We start from the raw sequence: 15,202 nt of genomic DNA, 5'->3' as shown, positions 1-15,202 counted from the left end.
CGCGAAACATGTTGACCCCCCATCAGTAGGACTTCCACTCACTATCCTGAGAGCAGCAGTTATTCTTCACATCTGCCCTCTCTATTCTTTTCTCAAAGAGGAGCTCCAGGATTATTAATTTTAACCTTTGCTAGGTGGAGCCGTGAATAAAGGTCTTGGACTCTATCCAGTAATTTTTAACGCACCACCCACCTCCCTTCAGATAGGCCCACACACCCCCATGCACTACTGCGGCGTCTCCAACCAAAAGATCTCCGACAAAGAGCCCTCTTGCGGGGCCCGTGGGGGACTGCAGCGCCACCCCCACGAGGAGCAACGCCCCATGATGAAGCAGGACACTCGAAAGGGTGTGTGAGGGCACTATATACAAAAGGAGAAATTCCCCACACTCCATCATACCTACCAACCACATCTTGAGAGCACACACATTTTTTAGGAACAGCTACCCTCTCAAAATATACAAATGTGAATCCAGCGACACTGTTGCCAGATGCTGAAAATGTGAGTGTGAGAGATGATGTTGATCATGATTGTTTGAATGTGCTTGATTACTGTACAAAACCGAGACCAGACATAAGAGATCTGCTACTACCTGAGAGTGATCATGTGCTGTTTGTGGATGGATCGTGTCTGAGAACAGAAGAAGGTGTGCTGAGTGCAGCATATGCGGTGTGTAAAGTTTCAGAAGTTATGGAAGCTTCACCTTTGAAAGGAGTTAAATCTGCTCAAGTAGCGGAATTGGTGGCACTGACAAAAGCTTGCAAGATTGGGAGAAATGTGAGAGTGACTGTAATGACTGATAGTCAGTACGGATTTGGGGTTGTTCATGATTTCGGCCAGCTTTGGCTACAGAGAGGTTTCCTGACCTCGAGTGGAACTCCTATAAAGAATGCTGAAGTGATTGGGAAATTGCTTGAGGCGATACAGCTGCCTAAAGAACTAGCAGTTGTAAAATGTGCTGCTCATGGACAGGGAAATGATTTTGTTACTCTTGGTAACCGGTTTGCAAATTATATAGCACAGTATTGTGCAAAGAACAATCATTCCATTAACAGGGGAAAAGAGAAGGAAATGTCTTTTTGTTCTGTGATGTTTACTAATGTACTGGAAACATGGGATGAGGTGAGGCAGTTGCAGGATGAAGCAGGAGATGAGGAAATGAGAGATTGGATCAAAGCAGGTTGTGCACCAAGAGAAAAAGATCATGTTCGGATCTATAGGGATGGAAGACCAGTCATGCCAAATGCTATGTTGTCAACAATGGCAAGAATGTATCATGGCCAGGGACACCTGGGGAGGGATGCTATGATTAGGTCCTTCAAGCAGACCTGGTACAATGCAAAGTTCAGGCTGATTGCAGAGAGCATCTGTCAAAGATGTTTGATTTGTCAGCAATTCAATACTGGAAAGAAAACAGTGGTGAGCCTAGGAACAATAGGCAGAGAAGGAGGTCCTTTTACCAGAATGCAAATAGATTTCATTGAAATGCCCCAAGTGAATAGATTGAGGTATGTTCTAGTGGTAGTCTGTTTGTTCTCAAGGTGGGTGGAAGCATATCCAACTAGGAGAAATGATGGAATAACAGTGGCCAAGTTGCTGTTGAGAGAGTTGATTCCTAGGTACGGGTTCCCAGTGACAATTGAGTCAGATAGAGGAGGACACTTCTACAATGAGCTCATGAGTTTAATTTGTGAAGCATTGAGTATACAGCAGAAGCTACATTGTGCATACAGGCCAGAGGCTTCTGGCGTTGTTGAGCAGATGAACGGCACAATAAAAAACAGAATTGGCAAGATGTGTTTAGCCACTGGAATGAAATGGCCTGATGTCTTGCCTCTAGTACTAATGACTATTAGATCTACTCCAGACAGAACTACGGGGTTGAGTCCACATGAAATATTAATGGGACGTGCAATGAGACATGCATTCGTGCCTGTCAACAAGCTGATGACTATAACTGATGACATGATTTTGGATTACTGTAAAGGCCTGGCTGACGCAGTTCATTCTGTGTTTCACCAGGTTGGAGAAGACGCCACTACACTTGAGAAGAAGCAAGCCCATGATCTGAGCCCAGGGGATTGGGTGAGAATAAAAGTGCACAGAAGAAGAAATTGCTTGGTTCCAAGGTGGGGAAGGCCAAGACAAGTCATTCTGACTACGACGACTGCTGTGAAGTGTGCTGGAGTGAAGAACTGGATTCATGCAAGTCATACTCTGAGAGTTCCAAATCCAAAGGATGGAACTGGGAAAGAGTACTTTGAAGAGTCAGATTCCAGTGATGATGCAGACACTGAAACAGTGAGAAGAAAAAAGAATCCTGAAAGGGGGGAAAAAGAGTCAGAAAGAGAGTCAGGTGATTCTTTTTTCTTACCAGAAGAAGTTTCAAGAGTTTCAAAAGGAACATTGCGGACCTCAGAAGAGAGTTCAGATTCTGGAAAAGTGCCTGAAGTTCTAACGAGCAGTGAAAAAGATAAAGAGAAGGAAAGAAAAGAAAAGGGTGATTCCACAGAGACTATACCTGAATCAAATGACGAGATTGAGAGGAATCCATCTGAGATAACTTCTGAAGAAGTAGGGTCAGAAGAAGATAGAGAGGGACAGATTGCGGAAGACCCCCGAGGAGGTGTAGGGAACATCCATGATAAGCTAGGTGAAGGGACAAGTAGACAGCAAGAAGATTGCGTGTCGGAGACCCGAGGAGGGACAGTAGTAGGGAAATCTCAATCGGTGGAGAAGAAGACTGTGGGAAAAGAGAGAATCGTTGATGAACAAGAGGCAAATGAAACAGAATCGGATGAGAGTGAGAATGAGATACCAGAGGGTCGGGTTCTGAGAAAGAGAACTTGGATTGGAGAAAGAAACAATAGAGAGGTGAAACAGAAAAGAAGTGTAAAAGGAGATCTTTGGCCTAACAAGATAAAGAGGCTGAGATATCGACTGCCACGAGTGAATTCATCGAAAGCTGAACAGGTGAACGAGGTGTCAAGTCAAAATCAAGCGAAAGAAGAAGAACAAAAAGAACCAAAAGAACCGGAGGAGATCAAGAGAATCAGAAAACCCAACCAGAAGTATAGGTCACCAGAATGGACGTATGTGGCACTGTCTGAAGAAGAAGAGGCAGAGAGTCAAGGAAATCCGGAGGGGACCTTACAGAAAGTGGTTGAGGAGGAGAAAACTGTCGGAATCCTGAAAGTTATCTTGTCTGACATTGGAGAAGAGACAGATGTTCAGGATTTGATACAGTTTGATGTTGCTGAAGAAGAAGTGAAAAGTGATGAAAATCCAAATTGAGTAAACTAAAGAAGTCACGTGGGAAAGAGTGAAGAAGAAGAAACTAGAATTAACAGATTGTAATAATCTAGTGTCCTAAAGATTCACTAGTGGAGTAGTAGAGGCTAAGTCAAAAGACACAGTCAAAGTAATAAGATGACTAACACAGAAAATAATCAAAGTAGATGTACCTTTCTGAAAAGATGGTGTAGAATGTGCTGCTGCTGTACAGGACTATTAATGCTACTATGGAGTGTGCTTGCTTTATTAGTTACTTTTAGAATTACAGTAGACACTTTTGGAATACATACTGAGAATATGACTAACATAGGGAAGAGTTCACAGAAAGCAGTACCAACTAGAATTAGTAATATATACATACATAAGGATAGGTCGATTAATGATTTTTCTAGCAATGTTTTTTCAAAATTGTTGTACGAATATGTAAAGACAATGGAATTAAGGGATTGCTACGTCTGTATGCAATTGCCTGCATCCGTTTCAGAGGGAGTTGCTTATCATCATCTCCCAGCTACGTATGGGATTTCATGTAGTGTGTTGAGTAGTATTTTTTATTTGTTAGGGAAAATAGATTATGAGATGTCTAATAAGGATAACATTTTTGGGCAATTGCCTATGAATAAAAAACTGAATCCTGCTAAAGAAGCTAACATTTTTGGTGAGATTTTTATTGAAACAGAAGAATTAACATTAGATTACATTTTTAGAAACAATTTAACTTGTAGTTTGAAGGAAGAAGAAAAAGCTTTCCTAGACATGATAGAGAAAAGGAGAATGAGCATGCATGAAAAGGCAGGAGGATATAAGATGAGTGAGACAGTGTGGGACATTGAGATGGGAAAGGAGTTGAAGAATGGGGCCAGTCCAACTTTGGCTTTAGATGCACCACAGAAGGGTAAGCTATGCATTACCAGAAGGAGATCCCAATATGATAATTATTTTGTTGGGACTAGTGAGTGCCATGATACATACTTTAATTGCAACGGGACGGGGATTTAAAGGAGGAGAAGATCCAGTTTTCCCGGGAGTGTATTATATTTGTAGGAATAAGGCTTATTACAAGTTGCCTGACCATTGGTATGGCACATGTTATGTTGGCCTGGTCTTTCCAAAGATTTTTCATATGGATAGAATAGAAGATGCAGAACAAATTAATTTACTAACACGCTTTAAAAGAGAAACTTGGACAGAAATTGTAGGAGATATTTTTGGAGCTTTGATACCAGCAGTGGGAATTTCACTAAATGCATATGGAATTCGGAAGCTGTCAGCAGTGGTGGATCGCTTATCGACAAGCACCACTGGAGGGTTTCTATTGGTAAATACAGAGATGGTTGCCTTACGCGCCATGTCCATGCAAAATCGACTTGCCCTTGATATTCTATTGGCAAAGGAGGGTGGAGTCTGTGGAATGCTGAAAGTTCAACATTGTTGCACTTACATTCCTGATGAAAGCAAAGATCTGAAGGTCTATATCAAAAATATTACTGATTTGCATGAAGAATTAGTACCACTGGAAGCTGAAAGTATCTGGACTAAAATGGCTAATAAGATGATTGCTGTTAAGAATTTTATTGCTAAGATAGGTAGTACCATTTTTGGTAAGATATTATTTCCATTGACATGTGTGATTGTTGCTTTATTGATTCTTAGATTAGGGTGTTTATGTTGTAGATATAGGAGGAGTAAAAAGAAATTATTAAAAGAAAATATTGAAAAGAGGCAAAAGAGGTCAAAAAGAGAATTAGAAGAATTTAGGGAGAGCATGTATTTAGAAACAAAAAGAGATGACGAAAGAGAAACTGGAGTTTAATGAAAAAGCAAAAAGACATTTGAATTTCTCCTAAGAAAAGGGGTCTAAATTTTTTGGGTTGGATTTTTGTGGTGATGATATATCACCAAACGGGGGATTGCTGGAGCAGGGTTTTCTATTTAAACCCAAACATCAGCTTATATTTTTTATATGTCATAATTAAAATTACTAATGATTAATTACTAAGTATTAAGTTTTGTCGAGTTTTTTTATTAATCAACTTTACTAATGAAAGAATTACACGTGGGAATGCAATTGCATGGCTTAATTAATAAGTGAACTAAGTTGGTGAGCAAATTAATTAAATAAGTGTTGCTTATGTGATATTTGTTATGTGATTGTGCTTTAAAATAATATGCTTTAATGCTTCTTTATGTCGCAAATGGCTAGATAAATACATACACATAAGGGTATTAGTGGGAATTAACACTGTATAATCAATACGATGTAGTAACGTTGTTTTGTGTTTCTTTTTAATTAAGTTGTCCATTTTGGCCTGTTGAGAAAATGGCCGACATCTACAGCCTGCATTTGAGTAGATGAAATATGAAGAGAGGCCTCGCTGAATATGGTTAAATATGACCGCGGCCTCTGTCTGAGCTAAAAGTTATGAAAAGACGACAACTCTGGGATGTTCGCCAAATATCCTTGGAGGAGAACATTTGTCACAAATGAACATTTTTGATAAACTTACGGTGGCTTCACTGCGAGTGAAACAATTCCGGAGAAGAGCATCCATAGATGTTGCAAACTGGATTTGGATTTCCTATTTCCGTGTTTTTATTTTTGAGATATCCGAGAGCGGAGATTTTTCTAAATGTTGCAAGCTAACATCCTTTCCTGCTCGCTCTGCTCAACGGACGTTTTAGAGTTTGTTTGTAACTTTTAGTATGTAAATTTTAGTATAAATATTTCTAGACTAGAGAGGGTCTAAGGCCACTTCTTCCTGAACTTATGCTCAAGAGGATCGATGCTGACTGAGAGGACGGCGACTCGAGAGACTTTGATTCTTTACTGAGAGATCTGTCCTGACCTAGAATACGACATTTAGCTAGAATAGGTAAATATGAGAATAATGATTTTGCAATTGAATGGCTTTCATATGAACTAATTTAAATAAATAATTTCTGTTTGAATTCCAGAGTCGGGTGGTTATTTCTTTGTCATATTATTGAGATCTCAAATGAGTTTAAACTGTTTAAATCATGACTCAAGACAATTCAATTTGATTGCATTGACCTCCAATTAGGTGCAGATTGATTTGGGAATTCTCTCTTATATTCTGTGTGGATAGAGTAATAGAATGAATGTTGGTGTAATGGGCCCCACCAGCGTATGATGAGTGTATGTGCGCATGACTGTGAAATTACTCTGTCCGTGGAAGTAGGGAGAATTTATAAGCTCTGATCTGCAGCAGTTACGTAGCCTTAGGGCAGGGTGCTGTGTAAATTAAATGCAGGACATGTACTTTTTAAGTTATACATGTCCTGGTAGTGACCTACAGCTAAATGTACTTTTAACTATGGTGAGGCCCACTCCTCTCATAATCTAGCATTGGGAATTCCTTAATACACCCCCAACTGATCATCTGTAGGCAGGGCTGGGAAAAAAAGGGGGTCCGGTGCACTTCAAGGGCCTGCTTTGAAATCATGCCCACTTCAAAGGCACAACTGGATATAAGTACTGGGCCTCTGACCCTACCAGGACAGTACACTGCTGGACCTGTGGAGAACTCTGACAGTAGTAGGGACTTATTGCTACAAGGATTGCCACTCTGCTTGACTGCTGCTCTAGAAGAACTGCTTTTGTGCTTTGCTGTGCTGCCCTGCTGAGGACTAGGACTGATCCCATCTCATTTGAACCCAGAGTGATTCCAAGGACTTGCTGGCTTGCCCACTGTTCTGAAGTCTCGGGGCCATCAAAGACTTCCTTCAACACTGCAACAGTACTTTGACTGTGGCATCTGTGCGTTGTGCCCTGCCAAGTAGTGCCAATCCAGTCCTGGGCCCGTGAGAGGTGAGTTCTGATGTACAGAACCATCAAAATCGACACAGTGACGACTTTGCGACGATTGGACCTGACACATTGCCCTTCAACGCAGGAACTGATAGATTACCTCACTTTGACAGACTGTGCTGCTCAATGACAATGGACAGCGTGGTTCGATGAGGACGCAGTGCCTTCATCTTAAAGTGGCTCGTCGACGTAGCTTTCCTCACATGCGCGGATTGGAACCGACGCATCAAGTTTTCAACGTCGCCGCTTGCTCCATCCGAGGTACTTTTTCAGCGGGACCTGCATGAGTCCTGTAGCCGGCCTGCCCTCCATCGGGATCAGCCTGAACTTCAGATTTACCCCAGTCCAGCAAGACTTCAAGTAACCCCTAAGTGCTATTTGCTTCTAAGCGCTACTTTTTGATGTATTCTTTAAACATTCATAACTCTGGTTCTATTGATTGGATTTTTGTCGTTTTGGTCTTGTTTTTCTCATAAACGTATATTCTATTATTCTAAACCTGTGTGGAGTATTTTTGTGGTGGTTTCATTGTTTTTAGGTCTCGCCTGACCCAGCGCATGCGCTGGTCTGGCGAAACTTATTGAGAGGGCTCCAAAAAGTGCTACCAGGCCAGCCTAGAGCTACAGTACATGTGCGCGGGCGCGCGCGCCGCGCTTTACCGCGATTACCTTCACTTTCGTGATCGCGATAACTTTCACTTTCGCGGCCGTAGGGCCGCATGGCATAGCCAATAGGTCTCGCTTTTGGGACCGTATAAGTATTTAGTTATGCAACTGTTGCATGGCTAAACACTTCTAAGGTCCCAAAGGCGAGACCTATTGGCTATGCCAATGCTTGTACTATATGTGTGTGTTGCACAAATACTTTACACACTGCCTCTTTAGATAAGTCTGACTGCACTGTGCCAAGCTACCAGAGGGTGAGCACTGGTTATCTTTTAGTGTGTATCTAACCTACTGTGACTAGAGTGGTGGTTCCTGCTTGGACAGGGTGCGTACCTCTGCCAACCAGAAACCCCAGTTCTAACACTGATAAGAACTGGGAAAAAAGCATGCTCATTGGGCCCTTATGAAGTCGTGAGCCTCGAGTCTGTTATCTATGTCCTTTTGAAGTCCCCCTCGTGGCATGGGCTACAGACCAACTATTGCGGAATCCGTGCTGGCTCTGCGTGCAGTTTGTGTCGCAGTTACTGCAGGGTCTGAAGGCCGCCTGTGCTGTGCAGGAGTTGTTTGTCGCTATTTGCTTCTAGCTCTGCCTTTACTCTCACTCACTCTATGACTATTTGCTTGGGCCTTTCCCAGGCCCTACGATCGGCGCGCGCGTTTAAAGTGTCAAACTATTACAGCTGGATTAGCCAACTGTTTAAAAGCTGTAGGGGGCGAATTAGCCCACTTCCGCCTCCCATCCCTCTCCTCAGCGGTCAGTAATCATCATCTCTCGCTCTACACCTCACAGGGCATCCTGGTTTGTGTAAACGCCTGGTTGCACAGTGCTGCCCCCGCCTCAGAGCGAGGCGGGCTGCCGCACGTCTACTGAGCGGAGTTGCGCCTCACCTCGCGCTGCCCTCCCTCCCTCCTCCTGAAGCATCCTCTGCCCTCCCCTTCTCCCCCACCCTCCGCCGCCACCTCCTCCCGCAGCGCCTTGTCCCCGGGCCACGTCTGAAAGGGGTTCATTGTCCTTCCTCACCGGGGAGAGAGTCCAGGGCAGCAGCCTCTTCTCCCCCAGCCCACGAGCGAGGGCAGGGCTGCAGCCTCACCCCAAGTCCGGGAGAGCGCCGAGGATCCGGGTAGCACAGCGGCAGACCTCCAGGAGCCCCGAGGGAGGCGCACCCCACGCGGCACAGCAACCTTCCGGCCAGTCCTGGGGCTTGGAAAGAAGTCATAGGACCCGTCGGAAAGACTGAACAAAATTCACTTCATTGAACATTTGGGGAGCGGTGAGTGTCTCATTCAAACTCACCCCTTACTTTTTTTGTAGCATTCGCTCCCTTTCCAGTCCGGTGATGGACAAGAGGGGTGGGCAACTGGTGCGCCCCCTGTTTACTCTTCAAACTTTGCTTTCCTGGGTGGTGGTGAGAAGAGGGGGCAGAATGCCTGTCTGCAGGGGTGAGGTGGTGGCAGCTGGGAGTGGTGTGCTGCTGTGGGGGGTGCAGTTTGTGATCTGTTTTAGGGATGGGTTTGCGACAGGTCTGCTGCACTCCTTGGCTTGAGTGTTTAATATATGTGTTACTGCATGTAACCACACATTCACGGGTGTGTGCCCTTTTGATTATCTGGGTACACGGAGCTTCTTTTGAGATGTTTATGAAAAGTGGTTTGCTAACAGTCTGGGCTGGTTTTGGAGCACAGGGGGTTCTTTAAATGTCCATTTGAGGAGTAGGAGCTCGTCTGTTCTTGTGGTTTTTTTTTGCATTCTGCTACTTGTAGTGCTGCACTTACATACATTTCAAACCTTGAAGGCTCCAAAGAAGGTGAGATTGAGTTGATTTTCAGGGTGGGTGATTCGTTAACCTCTGCAAGAGGCATTGTGCTGGTCTGTAAGGTGAAGACCAGACAAAGTAGGGTGAAACCCACCAAATCGGGCTCAGTTCCGAGGAATGCATCTAGGAATGGAAAAGCACTAACTGGGGCACCAGATTACAGAGAAAAATCCTATATCAGTGGAACTCCCTCTTTCAGCATCTGCACTTGCAGGCTCACATCCTTACAATCAGAAAACACCTGAAAACCGGTTTTTAAGCTGGCTTTCAGTGACTAGAGTTCATATCCGCTCCCAGTGGTCGTGCTGCCTGCCTCTTGCAGTAATAACTCCATATAACCTATGGTGACCGTGCCCTATATCTAGTGAATAGTAACATAACATAGCATAAGAACTCGCTCGCGAAGTGCAAAACTTTCAGATCGTTGCTCGTGTGTGGGACTGTTCTTATGTTGGCTTTGTAAAGTGGGTTGTGGACGGTTGTCTAAAGTAATCTAATGTTTATCATAATAGATGTGTTAATGTCTTGTACCAGTTGTCAGAATAGTTCGGTCGCAGGGCTTCGTTTCGTGGAAGTGTGACATACGTAGTGTGCACTTGTGATTTGATTGTAGCAGTCTTTTAGTTGTGTTTTGGAATGGAGTAATCCGTGTACATGTGACTAGTATGTGGTGTGTTGACACCTGGTCCATGTGGGTTTGAGCACTAGCCTTCTGACGAGATTTTTGGTGTCGTTGGGTTGATGTAAGGGTGATGTGCTTTTTGTGTTTCTGGAAGATGGTGTATGTGTTTTTTGGCTGCTCTGAACAATGTGGATATTCATCTAGGCTCGCTCACGTGCTTGCTCGCCTACAGCTGAACCTACTTATACTTAAAAGGGAGCTCGTTTCACTTGCTAGCATGATGTGTCTGGTATAGGGCGACTATATGTGGTATGCAGGCGGGCAACTAGAGCCAAATTTCGGGGGGGGGGCTAAGTCTTCGAGCCATAGGCAGAGTGGCTGTAAGAAGGGGTGAAACCACAACAAAAGCCTCATTAACGAATAAATGGTCTTTTAAAGATCTGTGACGTACTCGGGTGCGGCTGCAATTAGATGGATGCCAGCCCGCGAGGCAGTCTCAGCCCGGCTGACACACACGAGGGGGCGGGGGGCTGGAGCCCGGTGAGCCCAATGGGTGTTGCGCGCCTGGACTGGTATGCATTTTGTAGGGTGAGTGATAGGATAGTGGATGTCAAAGTTGTAGGATTGGGTGCCTCTTCAAGGCGGTGTGGGTGTTGCTGTTTTGTATCTTTTATCGTAGTACGAGTATTGGAGTCGTGTGTATTTGGTAGGTTGTGAGTGTTTGCTGTCGTGTGGTAGTAAGTGGCGTGTGCCTGAAGAAAATCAGTGTATCGTTGGTGTGTGTGCTTGGTTGGGTGAATGCTGCTGTGATGCGTGTCTGATAGTTGGAGTGGTGGACTGGCATTTATCTTGTGGATGGATCTTTAGGGTGGTGAGTGACAGCGAGTGTTTTGGTATGGTGTGCCTCTTTAGTTTAGCTCGGTTCTTCGATATGTGTACTCTACTTGAGCTTAAGGCAAAATATATGGGGGGGGGGGTAGGATGTCTCTAACCCAGTGCTTGAAATGGAAAAATAGAAGTGCCGGACCGGTACTCTCCAGTGCAAAGTATTAGATCTCTTGAGAAGTGCCTGTACTCTCCCTCTCAAAATAAATATACCCAAGTGGTGCAGAGGGGTCTGAGCACGCCCTCGTGCCACTGACACTGAACTCGGCAGCGCCACGCGCAGTGCAGGGAGGCGCGCATGCGCCCTCGCTGGTATCTGTGGCCGTTAATCGCCCCTCTAACGGCCTTGTGGAGTATCTGGCGGAATGTCGTCACGGCGCTCGCCAGCTGGCGCTCGTTATCTGTGCTATGTTCTTTGAGGTGTGCGCACCGCTTTCACAGCAGTCATTGCACCGATGAGTTCACGAGTTAACCCACCTGCAGATAACGCAGCAATAAATGCGGTTCATTTCCCTGCGACCTCGCAGTGCCCTCGAGGGTTTCGGCGCCTCACAAGCCCCCATCTCTGCCAGTGCCTCTGTTTCTTTTATGTCCTTGTTTAATACCCTATTTATTTGACAATCTTATTCTTGTTTTGATACTGCTCCTGCTGATAACTTTTTATTGCATTATCCTGTTTTGACACTGCGCCGTTTTTATAACAGAAAAGTAATAAAAAGAGATGTAACAATACGCACCACGAAGGCAGATCAGAGGAAATTACTCTGTGAAGCATAGCTCATAGATCGTTTGAAGCTCTGTCGGCTGCACCCAGGCACTGCATACCTGGTGGGTGGGTACTAGTACCCTTGCCTTGGGCCTGCGTGTATTTTTGCTAATATTCTCCGCTCCTACTCAAGCAGGTTAGCTGCTTTGGCCATCTCCGTAACTGTTGACGCATTTCGATTGCGCACCCAATGCAATTTTCGCCATCAACGACAGTACACCTAAATGTGACTGGATGAAAACTTTTGTTTGAAAGTGTCTTTCATTTTCAAAATCCCGTTTTTTGTTTACTCGGCATCACGCTGTTTTGTCGTCGTTCCCTGGTCTTGCATGATTTTACTTTCCCTGTGCAAGGCCATTTATTTGTGTTTTTAACTGTTTTGTGAGTGAGTAAGCGCATCTATTTATGATGTGAATTGCCTCAAGAATGCTGGGCAACGCTTTTCAGTTATTATCCAGCACTTGTAGTATCACACACGATAGCAATGTTCTCATTTTTATAGCTATCTTTTGTTTTCTTAAGTTTTGCTTCATATTGCTCCTCATTCGATTGTGAGCGCTGTAAATGACTATAACCTAACTTAGACTTATTCAATTTAATGTCATAACAATGGGAAACCAAGTTGGCCTTGCTGAAATTCGAACTTGTGGCCTGCAGACCGTTCACTGTAGATATCAGCAGCGAGCGTTACCACAGTGAGTGCTCAGGCATGCAGCACCAGTATTTTGCTCCTACTTTGAAATAGTTGCACATGCCAAGTTTTGTTGTGTCTTGCTGGGTGAAGCATAGGGTGACCACTTGGCACAGAGTTAAATTCTGGGCAGTTGCTGTAAAACACTAGTCAAACATTTATAAAGCACTGCTCTTCACCCCTGAGGATATCTGGGCGCTGAGGTTTTACTGGTCTCAGTGGAAAAGCTGAGTCTTGAGTTCCGCTCTGTATTCCACCAGGGAGGGTGATGTTTGTAGGTGAAGGGGTAGGTTGTTCCAGGCCTTAGTGGCGAGGTAAGAGAAGGACTCGCCTTCGTTGTGGCATCGGCAAATGCAGGGCTTGTGTGTAAGGGCCAGGGAGGCAGAGCGCAGGTGTGTGGCGGGTTGGTGGAAGTTTATGCGGTGGCTGATGTGTGCTGGTCTCTGGTCGTTTAGGGCCTTGTAGGAGTGTCAGGATCTTGAACTGGCATCTCTTCTGGACAAGGAACCAATGGAGTTTCCTGAGGTGGAGGGTGATGCGGGTCTGTTTGGGGAGGTTGAGGATGAGCCGGGCTGGTGCGTTCTGAATAGTCTGGAGTTTCTTGAGGAGTTGGATGGTGATCCTGTGTAGAGCGCATTTCCATGCCTTCAGGACGCATGAGTTTGGCCGGCCATCTCAGGATTGTCAAACCCACATGTGCACTGAAGCTGTCTCCAACCTGAGCTGTGTGGGAGAGAGAAGGCGCAGGCTCCCAGTCTCCCTGGGAGCGCAAATCGAGGGCGCTCAGGCCAATCCCGACACTGCTCTCATGCTGTGAGAGCAGCATCAGGATTGGCTGCAGGGGATTCTAGGAGCGTGTTTGCAAAGGAGCAGAAGAGCATGATGCAGCTGGAGGTAAGTTTGTATTTTTTTCGTCTTAGTGCCCCACCGCCCTGCCCTGCCACTGGTTGAGCTTCAGGCAGTTGGTCCCCATCCAGTCAGCGACACTGGTCACAGCGTTGCAGAAGTCTGTTCTGATGGTGGTGGGGTCTTCGGTGAGCGAGAGGGTGAGTTTGGTGGTGTTAGCATAGGATATGATGTTGAGTCCAAGGGTACTGACGATGTCTGCGAGGGGTGTCATGTAGGTGTTGAACAGGGTGGGGCTGAGGGACAATCCTACGGGTACGCTGCAGATGATGCTCTTGGGCTCTGCGGTGAAGGGTGGTAAGCAGGTTCTCTGAGTTTGTCCTGTGAGGAATTATGCGATCCATTTTAGGGCATCCCCCTGGACGCCGATGTGGTTGAGAGTGTGGTGGGATACGGTGTTGAATGCCGCTGAGAGGTCGAGGAGGCTCAGGGCTGCTGTTTTACCCCTGTCGAGTAAGAATCTGATGGTGTCTCTCAGGGCTTGATGCTGTGGTTGGTGTGGAAGCCAGTTTGGGAGGCATCAAGCAGGTCGTGTTTTTTTCTAGGTGTTCGGTGAGCTGGCGGTGATGGCCTTCCAGAGGACTTTGGTGGGGAACAGAAGCAGCGAGATGGGGCTGTAACCAGGACAAACATTTCACCCTCCAATCCTCCCTATTTTAGAGGTCTGATGCATGTTAGCATAACAACTGCACCCTCTGTGTTCTTTTGCGGTTCAACATCTCAGGCAAGAAAAGGAGAGAAAGAGAAAGTGTATGAAAGAGAGAAGGAAGAAAAGAGAAATACCGACAGAAAAAAAGAGAGGCAAAAAAAAAGAAAGTAAAAAAAAGAAGTAAAGAGAACGAGTTGGAGAAAGTGAAAAAATAACTGAATTGAGTCTCTGTTAATAATCAAGGGAAGACATACGATACATTCTTAGGCACATTTGAAATTACAGATAAAAGCCGTCGGTAGAGGATCGATAAGGGACATTTGCCCCAGAATCTTAAACGGTCCGTGTAAATAATGGCCAGGTGATGCTAAAGTGCCACTGCAGTGAGAATCTCGCACTCCTAGGCGAGATGTGGCACTGATTCTGGGGCTGCAGGCCAAGATGTGCATCTTTCTGACTGACGTCTTTTATGTCTGGCCGAGAAGATCGTTTATCATATTCTAACACCTTTTGTTGGGTAAACCGACTGCTTTTTCCCGTTTTCTGTTTCTCTGAAGGGTCATTCCTTTGCATGTGGTGTGAGCTAATCATTCTTTGGCATGCAGACTCTGAGAGAAAATAAGGCATTTTGAGAGACATGCAGCAGTTATTTCTTAAAGTACAAGTGATAAGAGTCCAGACCGCAGCATGTGCTCATTTGGGGGGTGGGGTGATGGCCATCGAAGCAGGGGTATGCTGTCCACAGCGTGGCCTTAAGGTTATGCCCTGTTATTAGTAACCACTGGGGATAACCACAAGGCATGATCACTTTGATAAATGCGAACAAGGGTCAAGGGCACTGGATGCATATGTGGGAGAGGGCAGGGGGCGCATCCAATTACCCTTTGGAGGATTGTAGGGTCTCGGAGGGCAGATTTTATTGTGGGATTTGCAATCTTGGAATTAGGTCCACATACCCACAAATCTGTGGTTGGATCCACAATTAAAAAAGGAAATGCACAGTGGAACAGAGCATGGTCCAAGACTGTGCACATGTGTACTATGGACCAGAGGGTGGGGCAGGGCAGGGCTTGCCACATGC

General features: G+C 45.3%; 1 protein-coding gene across 1 annotated transcript in view; it reads left to right on the top strand.

The window, feature by feature from the left end:
• The first annotated feature begins 8,579 nt into the window (after positions 1 to 8,579).
• Positions 8,580 to 15,202, top strand: part of LOC146776293 (carbohydrate sulfotransferase 6-like) — a 127,747-nt gene continuing 121,124 nt past the window's right edge. Inside the window, exon 1 of the mRNA XM_085637559.1 lies at positions 8,580 to 9,059. The gene's annotated coding sequence lies outside the window, so the exon portion shown is untranslated. The remainder of the gene's footprint in view (positions 9,060 to 15,202) is intronic.

This window comes from Triturus cristatus, chromosome 12 (genome assembly GCF_964204655.1).
Source record: "Triturus cristatus chromosome 12, aTriCri1.1, whole genome shotgun sequence".
NCBI lineage: Eukaryota > Metazoa > Chordata > Amphibia > Caudata > Salamandridae > Triturus > Triturus cristatus.
Note: the sequence above shows the minus strand (reverse complement) of the source record. Positions and strands in the feature narration are given on the sequence as shown.